Source organism: Rattus rattus, chromosome 5 (genome assembly GCF_011064425.1).
Source record: "Rattus rattus isolate New Zealand chromosome 5, Rrattus_CSIRO_v1, whole genome shotgun sequence".
Taxonomy (NCBI): domain Eukaryota; kingdom Metazoa; phylum Chordata; class Mammalia; order Rodentia; family Muridae; genus Rattus; species Rattus rattus.
The window spans coordinates 61,867,603-61,888,805 of NC_046158.1; the positions used below are offsets into that span (position 1 = coordinate 61,867,603).

Consider the following 21,203-nt stretch of genomic DNA (forward strand, 5'->3'; position numbering starts at 1 on the left):
CCCCGACCCCCGAGGGAAATGGATTCCCAAAGGAAGCGTGACATTTCCTGATTCAGAATGATGTAAAGATTAGATCTGAAAAGGAAAAGAAGTTGAAAACCATGTAGCTTTAAACAAAAGACAGAAAAAGCGACTTCCCCTTTGTACTCAAAGATGAAATGATGACCCGGGGACATTGCAAGGTCTACAGCTACCCCTTCAAGTGCCCACGGTTATATTATACATGTAATTTCTTGGATTTTTACTTCTATAACAGTAACTAAGACTGCATAACTTTTAAAGTATAGAAATTTCTGTCATAAATCTGGAGTCAAGAACCTGTCAAATCAGAATACTGACAGAGAAAATAAATAAATAAAAAGGCACGGGTGGATTCAAATACATTGCTTGTAAAGTAATAAGCGCCATTTTACATTCAGCATCACTAAAATCACTGATAAACTATACAGTCGATTTCTCTCGGCCCACTGAAAACGCTAGAACATAGCTGAATTTTAGTCACCAGCAATGTTACAAATTCATAGTTCATACAACATAGCCCATGCCATTATGAGATTCCGATACACCCATGTGGTTATAAGGATTATGTCTACTAAACGTCTGGGTTGTCATTTATTTTTTTCAAATACTTTCAGAGACTCTCTGATTCCACTCGATTCCACAGGAAGTCCACTGCAGCTGTATTTTTAATGTACTGTGAAGTAGGATTTTTGTCTGTCTGGTTCAGAATGACGGCTTAGGCAGGGTGCCTGTTAAAAACTCAAGGATAGAGACTCTTAATCTATCAAGTTATCCTATTTAAAAGCTGCAGCTTAAAACCTTGCTTATTTAGTCATTTAGTCTTTGCTGGTTCCAAGTAGTCAAAACCAGCTTAGATGAATTAGATCAAAACGTCACTAACCACATTCCAGAAAATATGGAACTACCTAGGCCTAGAAGGGCTGATTTATATTAATCTCAGAAACAACTAGAACCCAGGGACTGAACACCATCAGGTCTCTAATTGCTTGATTCTCTGTCTCGGTAAAGCCTCTCCCTTTTTTTCCCTCCACATAGCACAGAATAGGATCCTCACCATTCCTGGATTCTGGGCCATCACAGTAGTTTGGCTACTTTCTTTATACATCAGGTCCAAAGAGCTAGTAAATAACGCTGGCGATTTCAGTTTGTAAAAAGTGGAACCTTTCATTAGAGTTCCTTTAAAATGGAGCATACTGGAGACCAGAACGGACTTCATGAACTCCAGACCTGACTGAAATGATGCTAAAACTGGGAGGGATCTGGCATAAGCAAAGGCAACATCCAAGTCGTGATGGATCTTTTTTATGAGAACATAGGTATTTGTGTCTGTAGTAGCAGGGTGGGGTCAGAGTGGCAGGAAAGAATTGGGGGAGCTCATGGAGCTGGAGTCACAGGGGGTTGTCAGTAGCCTGATGTGGGTGCTGAGAGGGCATCAATGGCTCCTTACAGCTAGGTCATCTCAGTGGCCCCAAACAAACATGGACGGGCTTCAAATAAATGTCTGTGTTTGTTGGCAAAGAGTCCCCAGAAGGATAGGATTACTTTGTAAATTGACCCATTATCAGATGCATAGTTTACAGATATGCCCTTGGTTTCTTTCTTGAGGTGAAGTGAATCGTTTTGTTCCACCAAATCCCCGTGATGTGCTGCTTTTCTCCAAACAATACAACTAACTTGTTGCTACAGTCTCTAAAAAGACAATGTTAACAGTTTGGATATCTGTCACCAAGAGGATAAATTCTTGTGATCACATGGATGGCCAGAGGACTCGGAGATAATAATCCTCCGGTGCTTCAGTCGTGAGACTGTGACTGGGATGAATGACACCATCTGAGTATGAGCCATCAGACAGATCTGTACAAGCCCCTGAAGACACGACACCTCTCCATGACCAGAGTTGTTGCTCTCATCTTTAAGACCTCGAAAGAACATTAAATATACCCATCCCACGACTGTGACCTCAACATCACCCTTGAATTCACGTTCAGGATGTTATCAGTCTTATTATGACAGATGTTGACAAAAAATGCCTCACTGAAGCTCTGGCTATGCTTATAATCACACATAATTAAAATTATGACAGAAATACCTGCAAACACTTTCATAGAAAAAGAAAGCACATAGAGCCCCAGCCTCTTCCTTCTTCTCTCCCTTGACTTTCCCTCTCCAGAAATAACTTACCATTGGAACACATCAGTGCATCTACAACTTGTGTACGCTGTTACACATGTATACACCGTAATACTCGGCACATGTAAATAGGAATGATATGTATTGTGTATAGCTTTAAATGTGCCGCTTCATTGAAGAAACCTTCTCTCAGAATATTATATGATAAGTACTCAGAAATCCTCACAAAACCAACATCCCTAACTGTCACACATAATAAGGCTCGCCAAGAATGTAGGGGGAGTGACATTCTTTTGATTCATATTCCTCTGTATTATCAACACCCTCCCGTCTAAATCCATTTTACCAGACAGCAGAGTGAGAGAAAACGTGAGACCTGCCAGTGTCTGAGCTAGTATTCAGAGATGTGTATTTAACCTAGTAAAAATAGAGACGAATTCAAGACCTAAATTGGTTAAAAATATATCCATCTGTCCCCAAAACAAAAATTTTACTATTAAGATGGCAATGTTCCTCAATTATCTACATATTTCATGTAACCTCTATACAATCCCCGGGTACATTATTTTTGTCAACATTAACAAGGAAATCTTAAAATTCACATGGAGACTCTAGCTATTTACCACAGTTAAAGCAATCATACAGAAAAGCAAGCTTGAAAGACTCATACTTCCTGATATATGTGGGTGCCTTTGTCATATGAACAGACAAAGAAACTATGTCACGAGGCAGGAAAGATGGCTCAATGGATAAGAACACTGTGTGCTCTTCTAGACCCAGGATTGATTCCCAGCACCCACTCGGTGGCACACAACTGTCTGTAACTCCAGTTACAGGGGATCCGACACAGACACACATCAATGTGCAAGCAAACACCAATGCACATAAAATTTTAAAAAAGAGAGAGAGAAAAACAAAGAAGAAAATATGCCACGTATGCATAATGGAGTTTTATTCATCAACAAAGAATGAAATCAAGTCAGTCCCCAGAAAATGGATACACGAGAAAACCATTGTGTTAAGTAAACTAAGCCAAACGAATGCATAGAAAACAGCAAGGGTGGTCTGGGAGCAGGATTAACAAACAAGGAAAGGGGAGGAAAGAGTAAGGAGAGGATAGAACGTTGTGAGGAGGGTGGGTCTGAATAAATGCTGACATATGTATGTATGAAAATGACAAAGAAAATTCCACTCATTGGTCTACTCAATGTGAGCTAATCGTAGGCAAAATCCGAAAACAACTCAAAGCTACAGTAATTGATGTATTTTGGCGCTGTATGGATTCGTGGAGAACTGAGAATAATTAATCTATGTCTACAATCAAATGACAATGTCAAATAGTTCAAGACTACTCAGTAGGGAAATGTTTATCTTTTCACCAAAAAGATCCTGGCACATTTGGCTACCCATGTTCAAAACAGTGAGAGAGCTGGGCATGGGGATGCACGCCCTGAGTCCCACAACTCGAAAGTCAGAGGCAGGGGGATCTCTGGTCTAAAAAGTGGATTCTAGGTCAACCAGGAATACACAGAGAAAAACTGTCTTGAAACTGCCCCTCCCCCAAAAGAAACAGACTAGACTCTGACCTGGTATAATACACAAAACTTCACTAAAAATAGGTCAGTGGCCTAAATAAGAGAACTAAAACATGTAATATTTTACAATATGACTAAATCTTTATGCTCATGTGTTGAGCAAAATCTCTCAAGACATGAAATCAAAAGCAAAATAACAAATGAGAAAAAAATTGCTTTCGGTTAATATTAGAAACGTATCCTACAAGACAGTTAATGAAAAAATCTGACATGGGACTTGTGACTAGCCAGTGAAGTCCTCACGAACCCTTCCCCCATCCGTGCTGAGCTTTTGGCTGGCTTGCGTGAAACATAACTTTGCCTGATACAGTTAGCTGGGCCTTCCTAGCAAGGTCATAAGGCTCGGAGGTGAACTTAATTGCTGCTATTCTGCTAAACAGACAAAATATTAAACCGATTCCTAACGGCTTATCGCTGTACCCAGAGATCTTAGCATCTCTTAGTCCTGTCAGTGAAGCTTCTTTTTGCAGTAGGTGATGACCAGGAGATGCGTCCATAATTGATACAAAGAACAAGACCGTAGAGTGCTTAGCTCTAAGTGAGATATCTATACTGAGGCCCTCCCAAGACTAAGGGATCCCCATGGAAGTGGGAGGGGGATCTGAGGAATACTCTCTCTAGTACAGTCCTCGTGAAAAGGCGCCATACAACTAGTAGACACTCACTGGTCTAGTCCAACATCTCCTCAGTTAAATAGTGTACCCATTGTCATCTGTAAGTTATCTAGAAAATTCATATATTACTTTTACACATGAGCCAGTGTGTCGGTGCACATGTTTAATCCCAGCACTCAGAAGGCAGAGACAGGCACATCTCTGTGAGTTCAAGGCCAGTCTAGTGTACAGATCGAGTTCCAGGACAATCAATAACACACAGAAAAATCCTGTCTTGGGGGTAGGGGTGGGGATAGCACATGTATCGCAAGCTGCTGCTAATAAATTTGAACTTCCTAATACAGATTTACTTTACACTTGTTGTTGATCTTTAAAAAAAAAAAAACCACCTACGGGCTGAACAGACATGGTGGCAAATGCCTTTAATCCCAGCCGCAGAGGCAGGCAGATCTCTATGGACAGCCTGCTCTACATAGTGATCTCCTGGGCAGCCAGACTTGCATAGTGAGACCCTATCTCAAAAACAAACGAGAAAGTTTCGTGATGAACATATGTCAGTGAGGCCTTTCCTATATCCAGAAGAGAAATTTTACTTTGGCTAGTTTTTTCACTTATGGTCTACCAATGGAAGGCATGAGAGACAACCTTACTTGGTTTTCTCATGTGTATCTTGCACGTGTTAAGGGGGCAGAAATCCTTTACTATTAGGAAAAAGGAAACATTTTGGAGAAACGTCTAATGGGTTCACACAATTTTCTCAACAGCAGGGGAAATGCTGCTTCCTCTGTGTCTGTTACTCTGTCCACGCAATCTGGCTGAGCCCGGGGCTCATACCCACTAGACCATGGTACTTTGCTTTCTTAAACCGTGTGCCTTTTCATTGGCTGCTCCTCAGTTTTGGCGAGTTAGCAGCGCACTAATGCCAAGGAAAATGAAGAAAAGAAATGAGCACAAAACTACAGTGCGTGAAGGGAGACAGGTTATATAGCTATGGTCATAATTGTCTCGGTTTCTTTTCTCTATGATTTTGGGCGGGGAGGGGTGTTGTATGGTTTTTTTGTTGTTGTTGTTGCTGCTGCTGTTGCAGACAGGCTGCCTTGACAAATCTTTTATACATTTTGAAGTTATTTGAAGTTAAGCAGTATTCTCAACTGAAAATTCTAGAACATGTGTAATGACTAGGTGAGGTAAATGAATTGTCGGCAATATTTTTTTTCTGAGATCGTCAAACCACACTCCCTAGTGTAGGAATGACTTGACTCAGGAAGAGGTCTGTGAACCAGGTTTGTATTCTCAGGAAAAGAGTATTTTCTGAAAAAATATACTGTAGGAATGCAAACGTTTGGGTAATTCTCCAGGGGAGAGCATGACTGAGAGGCTGCACGTTTACCACATACTACAGAGTGATGAGTCCACACAGGGCCTCGTTTATCTCCTTCTAACTTCCCTGAGAGCCACATTCCTAGTGCACATGGTCATTTCTTAAAGCAAGATGTGAGCATCAGGCTTCTTTAGGACAAAAAATTTAAATTAAGCCAAATGGAACTCTGGCTATGAGCTATAAACATTAACTTTAAAAATGATATTAGATAAAACACTGTACATTTTTGTAATGTTTTCAGAGAGGTTTCCAACCTGATAGGTTGCTGTATCTTGACCATAGTGCTGTGCAGCTAACCAAGCAGGCCTGCTGAGCTGACGTTTGCTCTGCATTATTTACATTCCGCTGTCAGATGCCTAGATGACTAGGAAGACGAGGAAGGGATTCTGAGCTGCATTTGCCTGGGGCACTCTTAGAAGAACTAAGATGTACGGAACAGATACCAAATTTTAACACAGGAAAATATAAAACTAATGTATTATTTATGTCTCTATTTATTTCTCTTGAAGTATTATCTTAAACTGCCTGTTGCAAAAGAAGCTTAGGCAGTATCTGTTACAACAGGATAAATCTAGTTTCTCTGATATGTTAATCCTGTAAGTAAAATGTATTAAATAATATGATTGTTATATTTTTTAAACTGAGGAAATGTTTTATTCTTCTAATTTAAACTCTATGCTTTAGTAATGACTACATTTATTAATAAAAAATATTTCCCATCACTCTATCCACATATATACAGAAAATCAAGTTTCAGCCCAACTCAAAGAAAATCTGTGAATTCCTCGCCTACTTTCATGGAAATGGTGTAGAAGTTTGCCCAGTGATAAACCTGATTAAACAGACAAGACTAAGCCTGATCCAGAAAAAAAATGTCTTTAAGAGACTAAAAAATGTGCCAAGTATCATATTTTCTTTTTTCTCTAAACTTTGGTGGGAAGAAAAACCATAAATTTACACATTAAGGAATCAGCTTAAGAGAAGAGCTGGAAAGAGAAAATCCTATTGGGTTTGAACCTGTTTTATGCCCCTACCTTTTATCAGCGTTTGCCTTGTCTGGCTTTAACCTTGTGTTGTATGAAAAGCTTGTTTAGATGTTCTCCTGGGGACTCACTTCTTAATCATGAGGTGCTAAAGACACAGCTTGTCAATTAAAACAAAAGTGACACAAATAACAAGTTCCGAGACATTGGCATCACCTTGGTTTTCTCATGTGTATCTTGCATGTGTTAAGGGGAGAAAATCATCTTATCACTGTTTTATACAGGAAACAAATATTCGTTCAAAATAATGAAATGAATTGTCAAAAACAAAAAATCCCCCGACTATAACAGAACTGTCTAAAACCAGTACTTTATACAGTAAAATATACTCTGGCTTCTCTTCAGCTAGTGTAGATCTTTCACCTTTTACTATACAGTCAGATAGTCAAACATACAACACTGGTGAAATTAGAAAATACCCTTATATGTATGTTTGCAAATTAATGGATTTGTTTTAGTGAAAGTGCCAAAATAAAAATCTAGAAAGAGGAGAAAAGATCTATAGAAGGGCAGTCATAATCTTCCAATGGAATTGTATTTCAAACCAAGTTACAGGAGTTTTTTTATTATGGATAAATTTATATTGGTGGGTGTAAGGTAAAACAGAGCATGGCACCTTCAGTACTTCAGATACACAACGTTGATGATTTAGTCCGTGGCCAGTGGGAATCAGGCCAGTTCGGGGAAGCTTTCCTGATATTATTCTAAAGCACATAGCAAAGCTTAAAATTCATCTTCATAGGTAAAGACGAAGGGATTTTATGGCTAAAGCCGCAGGAGCTGGTCTAGTACTCTACGGCCGTCAAATCAAAATACCACACAGTGGGTAGCTTAAACCGCAGAGAAATGTAACACTGTAGGCTGCTGGATCCTGTATTAATACTGATCCATTCGCTTCCTGGAGAGGGTCCTCTCTGGCTGGCAAACAGCCACTCCCTTTTCCCAAGTCCCCATTTGGGATCTTTGTGTGCGCACAGAGAAAACAACCCCATGGGATGAGAAGCATAGCCTTCTATTTCATTTCAATTAACTCTTAAAACATGTGTCCTCAAATATTGTCACACTTGAGGCGGGGCTCCAACACACAGCTCTCAGGAGAACACAGGTCAGTCTATGGTGAGAATTTGTGTCAGAAGTGAGAGCCACTGATCCATATCAGTTGCCTGGAGCCAGCAATACCATATTCTGTTTTCTCAAACTTACTCTGGCATTATGAAACCTGGGCATGGCTGACCATAGTTCATCATATGCTTACTAGGATTAGAAGACCCAGGTACAAGGAGTATAAGTTCTTTCTAGTTTGCCCATGCTATCTCCACTCTCCACCTCCCTGCCCCGGCCTTTTCTATTTCTTCTTGCTGTATACTATATATTTACTAAGGACATGTTTCCAACTAAAATAAAGAGAAACTGTTGGTCAATCCCCCTGCCTAGGTCTCATTGCCTCCTGGAATCTAGTCCTGACTTAATCTTTTGAACAGTCAGGAAACACTGCTTCATAGTCAAATTTCTCTTCAAATGTTGCCTTCTGAGAATTGTTTGAACACAGAAGACAAAATAACTGCATGTGTATATCTAGGTCGTTTTCATGCATGTATACATGTCCATATGTATGTGAGTGTCCTGTGGGGGGAGTTATAGGTTTATGTATAGAAGCGTGGGGGTAATGTTGGGTGTTTCCTCAATCTCTCTCCACCTTCAGGGTCCAGGAAGGGTCTCTCACTGAACCCAGAAGCTCACTGCTTAGCTAGTCGAAGCAGCTTGCCACAGGATGTGCTTCCCACAGGATGAAACTGCAGACAGGCCTCTATGACCATCCAGTGTTTATACGAGTATGGGAGATTCAAACTTCTTTTTGCCTACAAAAGCTTTACCTCCCGAACTAGCTTTCCAGTTTTTTTACATGCAGCTGTGGGCGAAACGTCACCAACAGTCTTACCTAGATGCTTTATGAGACACGATAGTGATTAGCCTGGCAAGAGGTGTCTATCTGTGCAATAGTCATGAATCCTAGGGCGGTAACCAGCAGCTTTCTCGTTGGACTTTTCTGGCTCACTCCACAGGACGAGCCTCATGCCCGTACTGTAAATCTTTCCCAGAACATGTGGCTGAGGAGGTCGGGCATAGGCTCTGTGGAGAACTCACTGCTATTGATTTGCTAAACATCAAACTACCTTCTAAATACCTATTCTTACAAACGTAGATTAGTGCAGCTTTACACACGGGCGCGTGCACACACACACACACACACACACACACACATGAGCAGATTCTCTGTGCTGTTCTTAGAAAGAGTCACAGCTGGTAAAGTACAGAAAGCAATTGATTGTGGAGTGCTCATGCTTAGATGAGACATCTACCTCACAGCCAGCGCTCAAGCTCCAGCCCAACTCATGGAGTGGAAAGACCTTAAGAGCCAGCACTCAGGGAAGGCTCCTGAAAAATAGTCTTCTGGACTTAACAAGGCTTTTACACTCAAAAATCTCAGAGTTAACTGTAGTTGCCTGCATAAGGCCTGTACAAGATCAAGCCAACCTAGCACGGTTAAGGAGAGAACTCACGAGGCCCCCACCTCAGCCTGAAAGGTATTGTTATTCAGGTAGCTGAAGGCGGTAACCAACTCTTTCCATAGGTTTGGCTAATGATAGTGTGAGGGCGGACACTGTTTACAGGATAAATTTACTGTGCTTGGCCTGTTAAAAACAAACAAAAGTGTTTTAGCTTGTATAAGCCATGAGGAAGTTGCTCCTACCTTGAATGTACCCTACCAGCTGGCCCAAGATAGAGCAATTCCTGGTAGAGTGGGACTATTTTTTTAAAAAATTGTTGATTGTTGCAAAATATTTCACTGCCTCAGCTATTCCTACAAGGTAATGGGTCACAAAACTACAAGGCTATACAGGCTAACTGTTAAGTTCTGCTTTTCAATGAAATGCGTGCTTGCTTGCTGCTTGCCTGCCTGCCTGCCTGCCTGCCTGCCTGCCCGCCTGCCTGCCTGCCTGCTTGCTGCTTGCCTGGATGGATGAGGCACTGGCTGGACATGTGTTACAAAACCAAGCCTTGCCAGCACCCAAACAGGATATGAGTTAATTTGGCTCCCCAAAATTTTTACTTTATCGTTTTTGCCTTTATAATCCTTGTGCTAACAATATCTGGAGCCTTATGTAGAAAATGTTCTCCAGTTGGGTCCTGGCCAGTCTCTTTTTATGATAATAATAATAATTGTCTCCACATCAAACCAGACACACTCAAACTAATAGAAGAAAAACTAGGGAAGCATCTGGAAACATGGGCACTGGAAAAATTTCCTGAACAAAACACCAATGGCTTATGCTCTAAGATCAAGAATCGACAAATGGGATCTCATAAAACTGCAAAGCTTCTGTAAGGCAAAGGACACTGTGGTTAGGGACAAACGGCAACCAACAGATTGGGAAAAGATCTTTACCAATCCTACAACAGATAGAGGCCTTATATCCAAAATATACAAAGAACTCAAGAAGTTAGACCAAGAGGAAGACAAATAACCCTATTAAAAAATGGGGTTCAGAGCTAAAACAAACAATTCACAGCTGAGGAATGCCGAATGGCTGAGAAACACCTAAAGAAATGTTCAACATCTTTAGTCATAAGGGAAATGCAAATCAAAACAACCCTGAGATTTCACCTCACACCAGTGAGAATGGCTAAGATCAAAACTCAGGTGACAGCAAATGCTGGCGAGGATGCGGAGAAAGAGGAACATTCCTCCATTGTTGGTGGGATTGCAGATCGGTACAACCATTCTGGGAATCAGTCTGGAGGTTCCTCAGAAAATTGGACATTGAACTGCCTGAGGATCCAGTTATACCTCTCTTGGCATAAACCCAAAAGATTCCCCAACATATAACAAAGACACATGCTCCACTATGTTCATAGCAGCCTTATTTATAATAGCTAGAAGCTGGAAAGAACCCAGATGCCCTTCAACAGAGGAATGGATACAGAAAATGTGGTACATCTACACAATGGAATATTACTCAGCTATCAAAAACAATGACTTCATGAAATTCATAGGCAAATGGATGGAACTGGAAAATATCATCTTGAGTGAGGTAACCCAATCACAGAAAAACACACATGATATGCACTCATTGATAAGTGGATATTAGCCCAAATTCTCGAATGACCCTAGATGCACAGAACACATGAAACTCAAGAAGGATGACCAAAATGCGAATGCTTCACTCCTTCTTTAAAAGGGGAACAAGAATACCCTTGGCAGGGAAGAGAGAGGCAAAGTTTAGAACAGAGGCAGAAGGAACACCCATTCAGAGCCTGCCCCACATGTGGCCCATACATATACAGGCACCCAATTAGATAATATGGATGAAGCAAAGAAGTGCAGGCCGACAGGAACCGGATGTAGATCTCTCCTGAGAGACACAGCCAGAATGCAGCAAATACACAGGCGAATGCCATCATTAAACCACTGAACTGAGAACGGGACCCCGGTTGAAGGAATCAGAGAAAGAACTGGAAGAGCTTGAAGGAGTTCGAGACCCCATATGAACAACAATGCCAACCAACCAGAGCTTCCAGGGACTAAGCCACTACCCAAAGACTATACATGGACTGACCCTGGGTTCCAACCTCATAGGTAGCAATGAATAGCCTAGTAAGAGCACAGTGGAAGGGGAAGCCCTTGGTCCTGCCAAGACTGAACCCCCAGTGAACGTGATTGTTGGGGGGAGGGTGGTAATGGGGGGAGGATGGGGAGGGGAACACTCATAGAGAAGGGGAAGGGAAGGGGTTAGGGGGATGTTGGCTGGGAAACCAGGAAGGGGAATAACAGTCGAAATGTAAATAAGAAATACTCAAGTTAATAAAGATGGGAAAAAAAGAACATTTAAATTAGGAAATTGAAAAACATTTGATGTAGGAATACCCCTCTAACCTGAGAACTGTTTACTAAACACTAGCCAACTCTAGCTAAGCAAACTAGCAAAGCTGTTAATAACCCCAAGTTGAGCTCCTGCTGTCTATCACATGCTAATGGAAATTTCCATTGTTTGTAGCAGTGAGAAAATGATTAATCTGATTAAGTTCAACTTGCCAAATGTTAAGGAAAGGAAACATTAAGAAGGATGAGTTTGGGATTGTCATCTCCTGTATGTGGAGGGAGTGTCTTCCATTACCTTGACTTGTTCCCTATCCCTCTCACTAGCCTTATGACTAAAGAGGTGAGGAGGAGCTTACGACCTTGTATTAGTTCAACCTGAAATCACCAAAGACCTAATAAAATATTTTCACTCATCTTCCATTTACTCTATAAGAGTTGGCTTCTATTTTAAATTCAAGTTATTTATGTACCCAGAGATATTTTGGTTTTAAAATTGGTATTTCAAGAATATACTGATGATATTTTCTAGTTCTTATGGGCTTGCAACCCCATAAGAACAACAGTGCCAACCAACCAGAACTTCCGGGGTCTAAACCACTACCCAAAGACTATACATGGACTGACCCTGGGCTCCAACTGCATATGTAGCAGAGGATGGCCTCGTTAGGCACCAGTGGAAGGAGAAGCCTTTGGTCCTGCCAAGGTTGGACCCCCAGTGTAGGGATTTGCGGGTGTCAGGGGGTTAAGGGGTGTGGATGGGGAGGGAACACCTTATAGAAAAAGGGGGGGGGATGGGGGTCAGGAAACTGGAAAGGGAATATCATTTGAAATGTAAATAAAAATATTCAATAAAAAAGAATATATCAAAAAAAAGAAATACTGCAATTCTTTTTTTTAAAAAAATCCAAAATTATACTAATGAATTAAATATTACAAAAATTATCAGATATTCATTCATATTTATTTTATAGCAAAAGAAAATGATATCATATACTTAAGCAATGTATATATTCAAGCTTGTAGGAATTACTAAATATACTGACACTTTCATTCACTACATGCGATATCCTTGAAGCTGATTGGTAATGACCGCAAGTAGGTGATTATGCGGAGGGAAAAAGCAAGACAACATTTATTTTGAAAGCTCTTAACATTCACAACAAAATGTGTATTTGAAGATTACGGGTGGGGAAGAAGGGAATGATGCTCAGGAGAGATACACGGTTTAACAAGAGAAGATACAAAAGTTTTGTAAGAATGTAGACATATTTTTGTCATTCTTTAAATTTTTAAATATTATTCTGGTCATCTTCTTTGTCGGTTATTGAAGCAGTGATTAATTGACACTCTCCACAATCATTATGATCGTAGATCATCTCACCAAGGCTAGCCTATGCCTATCCAAAGAACGAATCTTCAATCTACACTTATCCATCATGGTGATTGGTGATTGATTTAGATGTCAGTATATGATAATCTCTGTCTAGGGAGGTGGTTCTCAACCTTCCTAATGCTGTGGCCCATTAATAAGTCTCCTCGTGATATAGCAGTCGCCAACCATAGATTATTTCATTGCTACTTCATAACTAATTTTGCTACTGTTATGAATCATAATATGTAGTATGCGACCCCAGGATCATGGTCCACAGATTGAGAAACACTGGTCTAGGGGGAATCTGTGTGTATTTATTTTATCTTGCTGGGTTGAAGATAGGGTGTTTTTTTAAAAAAAAAAAAAAAAAAATCCTTCATCCAAGTGCACTATCTGATGTCATACCTGTGACTCAAACAGCTGCCATATGATATTAAGAAAGATGGCTCTAAGTAATTTGATTTGCTGTAAATGATGAGAATGTTCTGGAAAGAGCCTGAACTCATGCTGAGGTAACCAGTCTTGAAATATCCTGCCTCTGTGTTTTGAGTACTGGGGGCTAATAACTGGCCCCATTAATTTAAGCTTCTACCGAGTATGGTTATTTTTTTCCTCTGGGGAACAAAATATAACTGGGCAATTGTTTTTGCTTTCATAAACAAGCTATTAACCAATTGTAAAAAAGCATGTTTAGTTAGATGATGTTTAAGGCAATGAAACAATTAATACCATATAGCTTACAAAGCCTAGAGGAGTCTTCTTTAACTGTGTTGCAAGCCACTGAGATAACACAGCTGTAAAGGCCCTTGTTACACAAATACTGCAGTCTAAATTAATCCACTGAACTTAGGCAAAGGAGGAACGAGAGACTAAACTCCATAAGTTGACCTGTTTTACTTTTTGTTGTTTTCCGAGGCAAGGTTTCTCTGTGTAGCCTGGCTGTCCTGGAACTCCATACACCAGACGAACCTTGAACTCAGAGATCTGGCCACACCCAGTTGATCATATTTTTAAAGATTCCTCAGACCAAAAATTAAGTATGGGGAGCAATGGAACAAACCATTTTGGAGCATTTGAATATTAGAACACAGAGTGGTTTTTAAATAAAACAGAAATTAAAGCACACATGACCTTCCCAGCATGACTCCTGACTCTGGCCCATCTACTTACTGAGAGATTGACCAGACCAACAGTGACTCTTGTCTTGAATTTGGCTCTAGTTACAGAGGGTGTAATTTTTCAATATAAAATTCCCTGATTTCATAATATATCCATATTCAAAACTGTAACCATTTTAATGAATAATTTTTTTTCTTGTAGGTGCAAAAGTAATTGACACCAATGGTTTTATAAAACAAATAAAGCTCCTCATGGAATATAGACGCTAAAATCTTTAGATTGTGTGGCTCTAACCCCTTATTCATAATATAAAAAGTAAAGAATGGACCAGGCAGTGGTGGCCGCAGACTTTTAATCCAAGCACTTGGGGAGGCAGAGGCAAGAGGATCTCTGAGTTCAAAGCCAGCTTGGTCTGCAGATCGAGTTCCAGGACAGCCAGGGCTACACAGAGAGAAACCCTGTCTCGAAAAACAAAAGCAAGACACAAAGTAAAAATGGGAATCACCTCGTGGGGAGAAAAAATACTCTTATGTTACTGCAAAACAACATTTACAAAACAAAGATGTTAAAAAGATTAAAAACTTTAATGAAGGTATGGTCATTCAGTGCGTACTCCTAGAGATGAAGGAATTCATAAGCATCTAAAATATTATGGCATATTTTAGAGGTAAACCAAGCCTTAGAAGACTTAGAAACCAATTCGGGGGTGGGAGGGAGTATCTGGACCACAGCGACTCTTATCCGCGGCTGGTCTCACGATAGACCAGGCTGACTGAAACTCGCAGATCCTCCTCCCTCTGCCTCAGAGGGCTAGGATTACAGGAGCGCCACTGCATCTGGACTTCTGTTTGAGGTTGTGATGCGAGCAAGGGATGGATAACAGCTCCCCGAGGGTGAGCAGGCACGGTAAATGGCCCTGTGAGAACGTCCCTGCAGGGCGCCAGGACTGCCTATGCAGAGGTCTGCTTCCTGCTTCTGTGCCACCTCCTGAATGAGCCACTTCTGCCTGGAAGCTCCAGTAACTGTGTGACCGACACTGAGCCACGCACCTGGACACGTTGCGGTTGGGCCACCTGGACTCGCCAGCGCAGCACCGCCATCTCCCTTGGATTTCTTACCTTGATGAGTCAGTCGTCCTCAAAAGAGATCTGGAGATGAGATCCCAAAATTATACCGTCTTCAGAAGAAATCCGGAGACAGGTCCGAAAATGATACAGTCTAAAAAATAATAGAATTTAGGGGTCTTAATTGGGTTCAGTTTCTCTGGCGGTAAATAAAAGGCAGGAAAAGTCAGAGGGTTAATAGGTATCAAAGAGAAATCTCGAGCACCGCGGACGGAACCAGCAGTTACAGGAAAGCGTCTGCTTAGGGTGAGGAACACACTCAGGCATCGGACACACCGAGAAAAGGATCCTCTGTAAAGCAGAGAGGGTGCTCGTCGGGAAGCCGAAAACCCCAGTCTCTTCTCTCGAGTCCTGAGGTTTTAAAGCATCTGAAGAGCCTTCCTCCCCCACTTTAGGGCTGGTCACTTTGAGGTTGATTGGTCCAAAACTACGAAACTATGAAACTATGTGACCTGTCCTCAACAGGCCTTGAACTTGTTGAGCCAGTTCCCGGTAGGGATTCTCCCCTTGAGGCTTTCGTCTCAAAGTCAGTAGGTGAAGAAGCTAGCCACGGCCCCTCTCCCTGTCTGGTGCCTACCAGGAAGTCTGCACAACTTTTACCCTAATAGACAACAATACCAGCTTCTGGTAACAGGAAAGAAGATGAACCGCCACGGACGCCACCTGGAGCTTCAAGTGTGGCAGAGGACTGCCCCAAGGCTCACCCCAGGCCTGGGTCCTGCCCAACTGTGGGGTTGACTGCCCTACTCTGTCTCTCCAAGGTAGTTTTCCCAAGTCCCACGGGAAAATCTCTTAGAACTTCTGGGTCTGGTGGCTGAGGGCTGATTGCTGCCCATTGTGGTAACTGAAGACTTAACACTGCCCTGTATGGCTGCAAAACTCTGTTAACCTCTGCCCACAACAAAGCCATCAAGATCGCTCTACTGGCTGTCCAGGTAGCTGGTAAATCTGTCATTCTTAATTGACACAGGCCATTTGGTTTACACTTCCTGCTCAGATTTATCCTCAGGTCTCTGTGGTGATGTTGACTACGTGCTTTATCAGTTTAGGAGCAGCACAGTAGCCTTAGTCAGCCTCTCCCCTCACGGATATAGCCGCCTAGTCAGACCATTTCCTACTTCAAATAAGGCCTGGCCTTTCCCAGAGCTTAGGCCTCCCGCTGAGAAAGCCAAGCTCCCAGCCACGTTTACCTTGCTGACAGGCTTCCGGCTGAGAAAGATAAACTCACAAAAACAGATTTCAGCATAAAAGCAAACTCTAGCTGTCCGTGCTATTGCCCAAAACTTGCTTTTTACTATTCCTTTATTCAAAAGAGCTTGCCTTTCAATGACTTTGTTTAGTAATCAAACACCTATGCCTCATAGTATTAGATATTTCCAGATAAAAAGAAAAGGTTTAAAGTTTATGGAGTTACGAAGGCCTGAGGAAGGGATTCAAAGTATGTGAAAATGGTTTAAAGTATGTGAAAAACAAGACTTAAAGATGGCATCCGATGTGAAACATCAAGGTTTGCTCGGTGGAGTTCTGATATGTTCATCTAGCCCTGGTAAAACACTGGCTACTAAACTTTTTAAAAACATTATCAAAGTCACAGGCTCAAAAATTTTTAATTTCCTTCGTTTGTTTTCTAAATACAGTCTTAAAGGGGCTTCTTGTTGTGCTAAAAATCATCTCCGTCCCTTTTTCTTCCCTGCCAAGAAATCTCTGTCTTATTACAGGTAAATAAATGTCCGTGCTTCTTTTATACCAGTAACTTTGCAAGCCTTGCTTTGCTTTGGCTCTAAGGTCTATTCCCGCTGTCTGTAGACATTTGTTAACTGCTTTTCTACAATGAGTACTTCAGTGCAGAATACAGACAGTAGCCGTGCTGTCTAAAACGTAAACCTCTTTCTATGCTAATACAATTCATGTAAACTTCAGGGGTTCCATCTGTCACTGGCCAAAAATACTAGCGGACCCCTTGCCATTGGTAAGCCAATGTAATTGTTCCCTCAGCAAACAAGGTCCTGTCCCCCACCCCCCCACCCCAGCCCCATCGCACCCTTCAACTCGGAATTCCAGCCTTCCTACACTGCTAGGACGACCCTCCTCATCTAAGAAGCAGCTACAGAAGACAGACACCGCATCACCCTTTATCATCAACAAAAGGCTGGAATGTTAGTTCTCTCAGCTGTCCAAATATACAGAAATGAGCTCAAGCTGGACTATAGAAAGATTTCTGGAGGATAAATAAAAGGCACCATTCCTCGGGAACTTTGAAAGCAGTTCCCATCTGCCAAATGTAGTCCTTTCCCTTACCTCTGGCAGAAGCGACATATATATGTCCCTTATCTCTGGCAGAAGTGACACATAGCTCCACTGACATATACCTATGGCGGCATATCAAAGCCTATACAGGCCTCCAAACTCCCCCAGTCCCTATTCACAAGTACTTGTTATGCATTTCAAAACCCCCAGACCAGTCTCTCTCCCTCTCTGCCGCTCCCTCCCCCCCTCCAGTCTCCATCTCCCACTGTCTCCACTTATCTCTCCTACTCTCCAAATTCCTTAGCCCTGGCCATGTCAAGTCTGCTGGCCATGTTTGATCCACTTCTTTCTCTCTGCTGTGAACTCCTCCAGATGCCTCTAGCTGTTCTCCCTCTCTCTCTCTCATACCTACAATAAAAACCCAACCATATTATGGAACAATCATGTCAGCAGTTTCTTTGCCGCATCCCTCCACATACAAGAATGAAATACATGAACCTTTGGAAACATGCTCAAAACACATGCTCAAAGCACATGCAAACTGTTAGATTATGTTAGGTTATCTAAGGCAGCTGTAGAGAGATGGGAGAAGGAGAGAAAGACAGGCTTGCTCTGACCTTAGGTGGGACCATGTTTATTCACAGCGAGGAAGGGCCTTACCACTCACGTGTGCAGATGGCCAAAATGCCTTCAGAAGAAGATAGGATGAGGCCCCTCATAGGGGCGGAAATGACTTCCATTGTCCACAAGGGAAGCTGGGAACTGTAGTCTTTCAGCAGGAAACTATCATTGCAAACTGAGAGGGAATGAAAAATGCAGGGCAGGGGTGTTATAGCTGTTTTATGGCTGAGGAGGGTGTCTGTCAGAGTGGTCGGTTCAAGGTCCATTGAAGAGAGGACTCTCTGGTCAGCTCCAATGGAACATTTGAATGTCATCCTGCGTTCCTGAAGAGACTTGAAAAATTATTGTTAGAGGCCTGTAAACAGATTATTTTGGTTACGGAGTAAAACTGGGAGGTTTTCTAGGAAGATTGAGAAGGGAGGAGCTGAGGTGAGAGAGACAGGGTGGACCAGTGAGAGAAAGTGACTGTAGAGTGGGTTCAGGGTGACAGTCAGGGTCCCATTGTCAGGACTGTTGCACCAAAATGAGCGACTGAGAATCAAAGCAAGGGGACAGGAGAAAATAGCAGACGAATGAAGGGGATTGTGTCCGGCCCAGGATGAAAGGGATGAAGGTCTCTTTTACTTAGAGTTTCTCCACAGCACACAAAAGGTCTTTTTGTTTCTGTATCAGAAGCGGATGGAGCTGTTGTAGGGTGAGAACTCTTGGGGAAACTTACGTGGGACATTTTGTTAGGGCAAAGTTCAGTAAATATAACATTTAAAGGGCAAGGTAAAAACAAAAGTGTGAGGAGAATAAAGAGGAAAGCAGAGATCCAGTGAAGGGCTAGAGGGCAGGGAGCCAGAGCCCACACACGGAAGGCCTGAGCTTGAATTGTTTCTGGTCGTCCATAGGCCCCATCTCAAACCAATCAGGATTTATTGGCCTGAGGGCAGCGTGGGCACAAAAGAGAGCACAAATCCCACCCCAGTAGTCACATCTAGTCCTCTTCAGTTTTGGAGCACGGCAGCAGTCAAGGAGTCAAGCTGGTCCTGAAAGACATTAAGCTAATCTGAGCTGGTGAGACACAGAGGTTAGTTGACACAGGAGGCTTCGATCCAGCTGTTTTAGTTCTGAGCCCAAAACGCAACATCCAGAGTGGCAAAAAGGAAGGGTGACTTGGATGATCCGTGGCCCATTAGTCCCCTTTTCAAGGTCACCTAAAGTGCTTTGAGGGGTTTGAGGGCAACGATCTCTTAGTAACTGCTTCAAGGCTGACAGAAGAGCAAAGAGGGGAGAAGCTAGCACAGTGCCTTAAAAGAAGGTCCATCCAAGGGGCCATGATCGAACTTAACAGCTGGCAAAGATCCAGAACATAAGTCAGGAGGTAAAACTGTACAACTTTGTGGGGAACATTAGCAAGCAAAGTTATATGAGGGAAACTTTTACATCAAGATTACCAGGAGTTAAACAATGTTAAGTACAAAGTTAACACAAGGTTAAATGCAGTTGTATGACAGCCGGACCATGTACCCGTGTTCTGTAGAAGGAAAAGGTAACTGTAAGTAGCTGTTTGTTACATCAGACTCCCGCACACTGAGCAAGCACCTGGAAACACTGTAAAAGAGGTCAGTGAACATGGAACGAATTGTTAATTTATTTAAAAAAATGCAGCTGCTAAAGTGGTAGCTCACTGAACTAATCTCTTACTTCCTTATCAATTATTTATCCTTCCCCTCATTACCTACTGAGATTACACATCAATTTTATAGAAATTTTATACCTGACTTAATTATCTGAGACTATTTGTATATAACTCCTTATTTACAAGATAATGATGGGAAGGAGTGTCTTAAACAACTTACTGGTAAAGAACCTATAGAAACTATAGTGCCACAAAATCAAATGCAGGGTGAGTGTTTGTTTCATGCTGACAGTAGCTGGCAGGCAGCATTAGCATGTTACACAGGACTGGTAGACAGTCATTATCCCGAAGATCACCTTTTAAGATCTTTTCCTTAAACCACGCGTATTACCTGAAATTATACATCTAGTAATCTTATAGAGATTTCTTATTAATGCTTTCATAGATGGCTCTTCAAAAGGACAAGGAGGACATGTTTTATATACGAATTCTATGTCATCCCAAAAAAAAAAAAAAAAAAAAGATTGTACCCATCACTGCCTATCCCTTAACAGTCTGAACTTGCCATAGTCAATCAGCCTTTATTAGACGCTTCTTGGCCACTAAATATATTAACTGGCTCTGCAGGTTACGTTTCTCTTTTAGAAACTGCAAAGCTTAACCCCACTACAAATGTCATTTCACTTGCTCCAGATATGTATACAACAATAAGCCCAACCTTTCTTCACAACACACATTCGTGCTCATTGTAATCTCCCAGGTGTGGTAACATCTGCCAGGTTCAAGCCGAGGTTAAGATGGCCTCCTCCTTGATCCTAAAACTTTCTTTTCAGGCTGCCCCAGAAATCTCTTAACTTCTTCTACACCACCACTGCCATCTGCTGGTGGAATTTATGAAGTAAGCCTCAAAGGTAAAACCTAATGCCATTTGGCAAACATATTTCTCATACCTCAAAATTTTGACATCGAAAATATGTTAGGGTAACAGTTGAAATACTGATTGTTTTTTGCCTCTGGTCACCGGATGAACCAGTGCCATTAATCATTTATTATACACCTTCTTCTTTTAGGACTCCCATTACAACTAAAATCTTATAATAGTCCTGCCTATGCTAATACGTTAAGGGATTTTGCAATTTATGGGCTATTAATCATGTTACTGGATTTCCATACAATCTACAGGGTCAAGATATCATGGAAGGACACTACCAAATACTTAAATGGCAAATTTTTTTAAATAAAAAAGGGTATAAAAGACCCATCTAGATCTCCACATACTATGCTATACTTAGCTATGCTAACTTTAATAATTTTTTACTTTAAAGAATAATGCTATTTCTGATTCCCAAAAGCATTTTTCCCTAAAGAAGTAGCAGCCTAAATATGCTAAATGGTGAGGTCTAGAAATTACTCAGTGGGAAGTGCCTGAT

General features: G+C 41.6%; 1 protein-coding gene across 6 annotated transcripts in view; it reads right to left on the reverse strand.

Moving 5' to 3' along the window:
• The window catches only part of Tfpi (tissue factor pathway inhibitor), a 49,684-nt gene that overhangs the window by 25,856 nt on the left and 2,625 nt on the right, over positions 1-21,203 (reverse strand). For 2 of the 6 annotated variants that reach the window (XM_032903583.1, XM_032903581.1), the window contains exons 1-2: positions 18,146-18,251; positions 15,276-15,375 (exon numbers count right to left, since the gene is read on the reverse strand). The gene's annotated coding sequence lies outside the window, so the exon portion shown is untranslated. Of the gene's footprint in view, positions 1-15,275; positions 15,376-15,557; positions 15,783-18,145; positions 18,273-21,203 lie in introns of those variants that run through there. The other 4 variants (XM_032903579.1, XM_032903577.1, XM_032903580.1 and 1 more) reach the window with 4 other exon arrangements.